Raw genomic sequence first — 7,207 nt, forward strand, 5'->3', positions numbered from 1 at the left:
CTTGTTCTACTGCTCTCGTGTGGCCCACAAAGTACAGACCTGCACAAGCGCTGCTTCCATGTAGTGGAGATAAATAATGATGAGTAACTGTTCTTGTAAGCATGTTTTTTTTTTTTGTTTTTTTTTTTTAAACCCCACGGTGTGTTTTGGTGAGTACGAATCTCTATGTCAGAGTGATTCATTGTTTGAAAGCGAGACTCGGGCATTCATCTCTGGTTTCTACTTCTGTCAGTGCTTTGCGTGACCCTTGACCCGACCATATAGTACACATCCAGCCTCAGCTTTGTCCGTGTGTCTGAATGGCCATTCATTAGGGCTGCTGTTGGGCAGAGAGCGGACCAGGCCGACCAGGTTTTAGCATTTGTTGGATTGTGTCATTCCCCTGGCATTCCTGTGTGCATTCAAGTGTGGAGTGTATGCGTGCATGTGTGTGTGTGTGGAGGTGTATTACTCACATTGTGGGGACATAAACCTGTTTACACGGTCACATGGCGGGGACTCGCCTGACTTATGGGGACAGAATGGCAGTCTCCATAAAGTAAATCATTAAATTTTAGAGTGAAGACTTGGGTTTAGGAGTTAGGCAAGTGGCTAGTGTGTGTGTGTGTGTGTGTGTGTGTGTGTGTGTCTGTGTGTGTGTGTGTGTGTGTGTGTGTGTGTGTGTGTGTGTGTGTGTGTGTGTGTGTGTGTGTGTGTGTGTGTGTGTGTGTGTGTGTGGATAGCAGTGGTGGGTGGGGGTTAACCAGAGGAACAGGTACATGTGTGTTTGCAAGCAAGGGGGGCAGGGCGGCAGAGGCGGGATGAGAGACAATCTGAAATGATTTCACCCCGTTTGCAGCAGCAAACAGCACAGAAAATCAAAGTGTGATCCTGCATCAAATGTGCAGCGTTAAAGGTGTACTCATGCGATTTACTGCTGCTATTCTATAAAGTTGGGAGAATCACAGGAGACAAATTGGGAAAAAAAGGTCAAATGTGGAACAGCTGAGGCAGAAACATCCCAAGTTTTAGCTTCTAGTATGGGTCAAGATCCAATAACGCTGTGTCAATACAGTACAATACCCATAATGCAACTCAATCTCAAGACTCAAGCCTAATCTGAGATAACAGACTGATGAATAACCCTACTGACATCATCAGGGTGAACTTTGGAAAAGCTTCCTCCTGAGCCAACAGAGTAATTATGCAGTTTTCACAGACTAAAGGTCTGTATGCTCCAATAGAGCTGCATGTCAGATGGTTGAACAGCACCTGAACCCCTCATGTTTCTGACTTCAGACTTAGAGGGTGTGCAGAGGTAAGAGAGTGAGCCCAGCTTCTCCCCCAAACTCGCCTCTGTCATTCTTCGCACAACTGTTTCTCTTTCACTGCTCAGACGAGTGCAACACTGTGAAAGACTGTCCAAAAGCATGCACCATTATCCCCATACTTGAATGATTATGGCATCTGGCTTCACCCTGCATTCGAGAGGGAACATTTGGAAAACACGTTGTATTAACAGCGTCCCAACTTTTCTGGGATCAGGGTTGTAGTTCTTTTTGAGTGTACCCTTGCCTTTCTTAGTATTCCTTGTGAAAGGTCAGCTGAGCTTCATGTGTAAAATCGGTGGAATGTGCCTTTAACATGTCAAACCAGATCAGTTGAGTGCTTTTATTTTCCATCAGTCTCCTCTTTGGACCTGCAGAATTGCTTTGATTTTTCTCAACGGCAGCAGCTTGACGATGGAAAGTTAGATTTGATATTGTCATTCCTGAGCCACTCTCCCTCCGCTGCAGGTGCCAGATTTCCTCCCTGAGATGACTTGCAAACAATTTGATCAAAATGGCCCAATATTTTGAAGCAAATCCACCGAGCAGCCAGCTAAGATTATTTTTCACCTGTGTACGCAGCGTGATTGTGGTGAAAGATGGAAGGCACGTAGCTCGGCAGAGCGCTTCCACTCTGTTTCGTATTAGATCTGATCGCTGGGAAAGTTGTTGCTTCCCGCTGTTCTACAGCATTTCTGTTGACTTTGCAGGAGCTTGTGCCAGGCCATCACTGTCAATAAGAGTTTGTGCTTAGCTGACCCACCTGGTCAAATAAAAGTTGTAAGAATTTAATTATATGTTCATGCTGCAGTACAGTCTGACGTGGAATTAGCTTTGTACTTTTCATCACGCATTTAATCCAGTTAATCAGAGTAAACCCTTGAATTACAAGCCCCTGCTGTCTCATCAGTGTTATTGTTATTATTTATTGTAGCTGCATATTCAAATATTGTTTTATTATCTGCTTCAGGCTGTCACCTTCAGAATTCATTTATTTCGGTGTCAACTCAATTCATTTGAATTTTCTGAATTGCTAATTAAAAACATATTTGGACACAGCTACGCTTACAAATCCACGTCTAACCTCCTCCCTTGTGCATCTGTTTGCTTTTAAAAATTGATTTTTCCTAAAGCCAAATAGTTTTCCAATACGTATTATGACTCTAAAATGGCCATAATAACTGGCATCCACTTCTCCCTCACCAGACTTCAAAGAGCAGATCACATGTTCGGTGGAGGTGTTAGTGGGATGAGGAATGTGAATATGAGCGTTAACACCTTCAGTACGAGTGACTGGCCCCTTCGAAGGTGTCTGCAGGTTCCTGCTCGGTCTCAGTTTTCAGTACACACACAGCAGCCATCCGTCTCCCCCGTGGCGCCCTTTTGTTTCCCAGTTCGCTAAGATGTGCTCGTTGCTTTCTGTGAGGAAATGAAAGGAGTGTGACCTTCCCTGCTTCTTATCCTCTCTGTGTGAATCACCCCATATTCTGAAACTCAATCCACATGCGTCAAGGACCACTATGCTGGAAGCAGGGGGTGGGGATTAAAAAGTAGGGGGAAACTATCAAATTGCTCTAAAAGTCAGGAGATGTGTTGAGTTTTTGTGAGACGAGAAGGACTGGGAGTGAGTGTGTGTTTGGAGTGGAGGACGTTCGATAAAGAGGACTGTGATCGCGAAAGTCAAACATTCCGCGTTAAAGACGTTTCTAATCAGTGTGATTGATGTGCGTCTTGAACTCATCTTCTTGAGCTCAGATTGATGAGTTTACTCTTCGGTGTTGTGCTTAACCTCTCACACAGGCCTCACCTTCATGTCCTAACTCAACCTAACGCCTGCCCAACTCTGAACCCCGCGAGTATAAATCTCTACCGTCAGCTGAAAAATGTGCATCCACTAAAAGTCATCTGGGTAAGAAACAGCTTTTTCTTACCACCAGCCATTTATGAGGTTTGATTTCTTTTTTAAAGAAACTACCAAATAACATCAGTCTAAAACATCTTAGGGTTACTCTCTGCTGCAGCTCAGTTTTGTCTGTTTGCTCTGTTTTTCGTGATTACAGTGAAGCCTGGTCTTCATATTTGTATTGTGGTCATAGCTGTTTACCTCAACTTGATGTTCCCCCTTCTTTTTCTACATTTAAATTATATAGTTCACAGCTCGGCAACCAAGCCGAAATGAGCTATTTCCATCAATGTTTACGAAGCAAATGAGCAGCAAACACTGAATATTCACATAAACAGCCATACACACATGAGTTCCTGCACTGACAACTGATTTTGCTCTTAAATGTAAAGTCTGAATCTAACTTGAGCACTTTCTGGGATGCATGAATGAAGCTCCTCACACGGCAGGCCTACAGCAGATGCCCCTTCTGTTCCCCTGCACCACCCACAAACCTACACCCTCTTTCAGCCTGATTTGGATAAATGACATCCATCACATCCGTTGATTATACTGTAAAAACATGACCACTCACGTTTATTACTGACCCCATGAGCAAAAACGTGTTTTCTGAGCTCACATTGTGACAATCTGCAGGCAGTCAGGACTGTGAGTGTGTGTGTGTGTGTGTGTGTGTGTGTGTGTGTGTGTGTGTGTGTGTGTGTGTGTGTGTGGGTTTCTGTCGGAGTCCTTGCACCTTTGTTCACTACGTGCAAAACCCACTTAGAAATCGGAGGAAGGAGCATATGGTTATGATTTAACCGGCATCTGGATGCAATACAACGAGGTTGACAAAAAGTGCATGTATGTGCAGTATAGAAGTGTAATTGGATTACAGAAAGTAACTGTAATCAACCTTGGGCATACTCTCTATTTCAATACAGTTTTTATGCAACAGCAGTGACCACCACCCCCCTTCAAATGCACAGCATACCCAGATTAGAAGACTTCACCCAAAAAAAAAGCTTTGGCATCATTTACTGTGTTACGAGCGCCCCCTAGTGTGTGGAAACTATAGCTTTTTTTTTTCTTATAATGAAAAATAATATTTGCTTTTCTTCATGTCTTTTTTTTAAATTCATGCACAAAAATGAAGTTCTTGGAAGCATGAAACGTGAAACACATCCAGACTTTCTGCACGCCAGACGTGGAAGGAGGCTGCAGTCTGTGCAGAGACGAGTTGGGCTGCAGACGCGTCGAGTGTCTCAGCAAATCTTCTCAGCACAGACTTCTCAATCAGAAAACCGGCTGCCAGAATCGATAGGTCCATGGGACGCACACAACAGAGCATTGTAATTTCCAAATATTTAGCGTCTGCAACAGTCTGTTCACTATGTGCTCCCCGAAAGTACCAACTCTGTGCAGCATGCGTCATTGCCTCCACATGTCTGGAGGAAGACAGAGCAGCGTGTGTGACATTGGTGTAGGAATGGAGTTTGGAGATGGGAGTGTTTCCAACTCATGTCAAACGCAGGACTGATCCATGTCCGCTCTGCGTGCATCTCTACTGTGTTCATGAAGACGTTAAAGCAGCGTTTTAACAACTGATATCACGTCTGTCTCCTTCACACACCGCTCAGATGAGTGGTCCGCTGTCTCAAACTGAGCTCTGGTGTAGCTTTTTTATGATTTCCACACCGGAACTCTGAATCGGCTGCTGGATTTCGGGAGCAGGAGCATTCAGCTGCGCTGCTTTGTCGCCTCCTAGCGGCGACGGGTGGAAATCGCGCCCTGAAGGAAAAGCGGAGTCACGCTTCGCTCGGCCGACCACAGGTGGAGGTGTGAGAGGAGGCCGAGGGGGCAGTTTCACTGCTGCCACCAACATGAATTCACACACACGAACTGTTAAACACACCTGCGGTAGTTTCACGTGATCTACATTTTAAACACCTCTTCAAACGAAACCTTTAGTGCCGCCTGTTTGACTCTCATTATGAAAAGAATGAATAGAAATGTCATTGTAAACTAATTGAAGAGGTTGCATAATCATCTTACTGTGATCAATCTTTTCCCTCATACTCTTTCCTACCTGCGCTGTGTAAAACAATTCATTATGCATGTTTTCATAATTCAGTTGTACAGAACAATTATAGAAATAATAAACACAAAACAGTAATAACAACAAGGGCCCCACTTACCCATCCCAACGAGGTGCATTTAAGGACCAGGTGAAAATTATTATAGGTTAGCAGGGTTCAGAATTGATGGAGGTTAGGTTTTTTTCCTGCGTGCTGAGGGGAAAAATGTCTCCCTTTTTTGGGAGTGTGGGGGAGGGTCTAGTGATTGAATTTTATCTCTCCAGAGAGCATGTCATTTGTCAGCAGCTCCCACCTTCACTTTCTTCTGCATGTTAACAGAGAGAAGAGCTACAGTGAAGTTTGTAGGCTCTGTGAAAATGATTATTCCATGAACATACTAAGGCTTAAACTGGAATCACACCGTCTTAAATTCTTCTTCATTAATGGCTAAATGAGTTGTGCCATGTCTGCATGATCAAAATAGATCTTGTGTGGATTGTTCCTTTGCCTGGAGCTAACCAACCGTTAACCATAGTGTTGCCACATCAGTCAACTGATTTATTTTTCAAAAGTGAACAGTTGTGGAAAGTAGAAATGATGTGGTCCTGCAGATGTTTTGTCAGATCCGAAAACGCTTCTGAGTGTCGTATTAAATAATTTTTATACAGTCCCTCGATGTGTTTTTGTGATTTGCCACCCTGACTGTCTTTGCTCCACCACCCTCTAAGAGTAAAAGTGCAGCGGTACATCAAGGTGCTACTGAGTGAGTAACACTGAAGCTGGGCAATGATCCTGAACAGAGGCGGTGCGGATTTCTGATTTTAAGTTGGGTTTTTCTGCCACACATGGGGAAGAAAGCCTCCAACTGTGGTAAACCCACTTCCCTCACAAACATTTGAGCTCGCTACCCTCTCATCACTGCACAGTATGTACAAGGTGGCAAAAATAGCCTGACTCCATCATAGTTTTGTGCTCTATATTCCTGAGTTACTATATAGTCAGACTGACTAAATCTATCTTTGCACAGTTATGCAACAGATTGCTAAAAACAAACTCAACTGTTCTAACCCAGATAACTGACAGTTATACAATGTGCAGACCGAGATCGCTCACACAAAGCAAACATATATTTTTCCATCTCCTACCACACATCATAATAATCCCACGACTTAGCAGTGGTGGAGGCCACCATGCATCCTCTGCGGCCAGGAAGCACTCAGGGCTGTAATTTACACTGAAGATCAAGACAGGCCTCCTCCAGCTGTCCGTGTGACTGCAGTCAATCGAAAGGGTGATTATAGCAGCTTAATCCCAGATGATCTCTGCTTCTAAAAGCCACTGCAGCAAAGACAGGAAGGGCCGCAGCTTAGGGACAGTGGCTGGTTGTCATGACAGCTGGAAAATAAAGGAGTGGAAAGAGATGTACAGATGCATGAATGGTTTCTCAGACAGTCAATGAGCTTGACTCCTTTGCACTGATGCGTTCTCATTCATCGATTAAGTCACTGATCGTTCTGTAATCCTACGTATCCAACCTTTGACCCACTGTGGAGCCACGTGTGAGCATGTGAGCAAACATTGACCCTGAACTTCATCATGTGAGTCATGGCTCGTCTGATTGTTTTCTTTTTGACCTCTGCCTCGTGGAATATTAAAAAGAATACCCTGCAGTGGTTTTATGGAGGGAGAGAGTGAAGGAATTACAAGACACAGATTCATTTTTGTTTCCAGTACTGGTCTTTAACCTGGGATGTCACAGCTATGCACATAGAAGATTAGAAGGTGGATTTCTTTGCATAACACTATGGAGAAGATAAATAATCCTCTCCGCTAGCACCATCACTTTGTTTCCCACACTATTTTCTATATGTCTTCATCTCTTGACTTCATTCCACTTCAGCACGCAGGCGATCTCCTGTCCTTTTTTAATGAACCGCACA

The sequence above is a fragment of the Chaetodon trifascialis genome, chromosome 16, assembly GCF_039877785.1.
Source record: "Chaetodon trifascialis isolate fChaTrf1 chromosome 16, fChaTrf1.hap1, whole genome shotgun sequence".
Taxonomy (NCBI): domain Eukaryota; kingdom Metazoa; phylum Chordata; class Actinopteri; order Chaetodontiformes; family Chaetodontidae; genus Chaetodon; species Chaetodon trifascialis.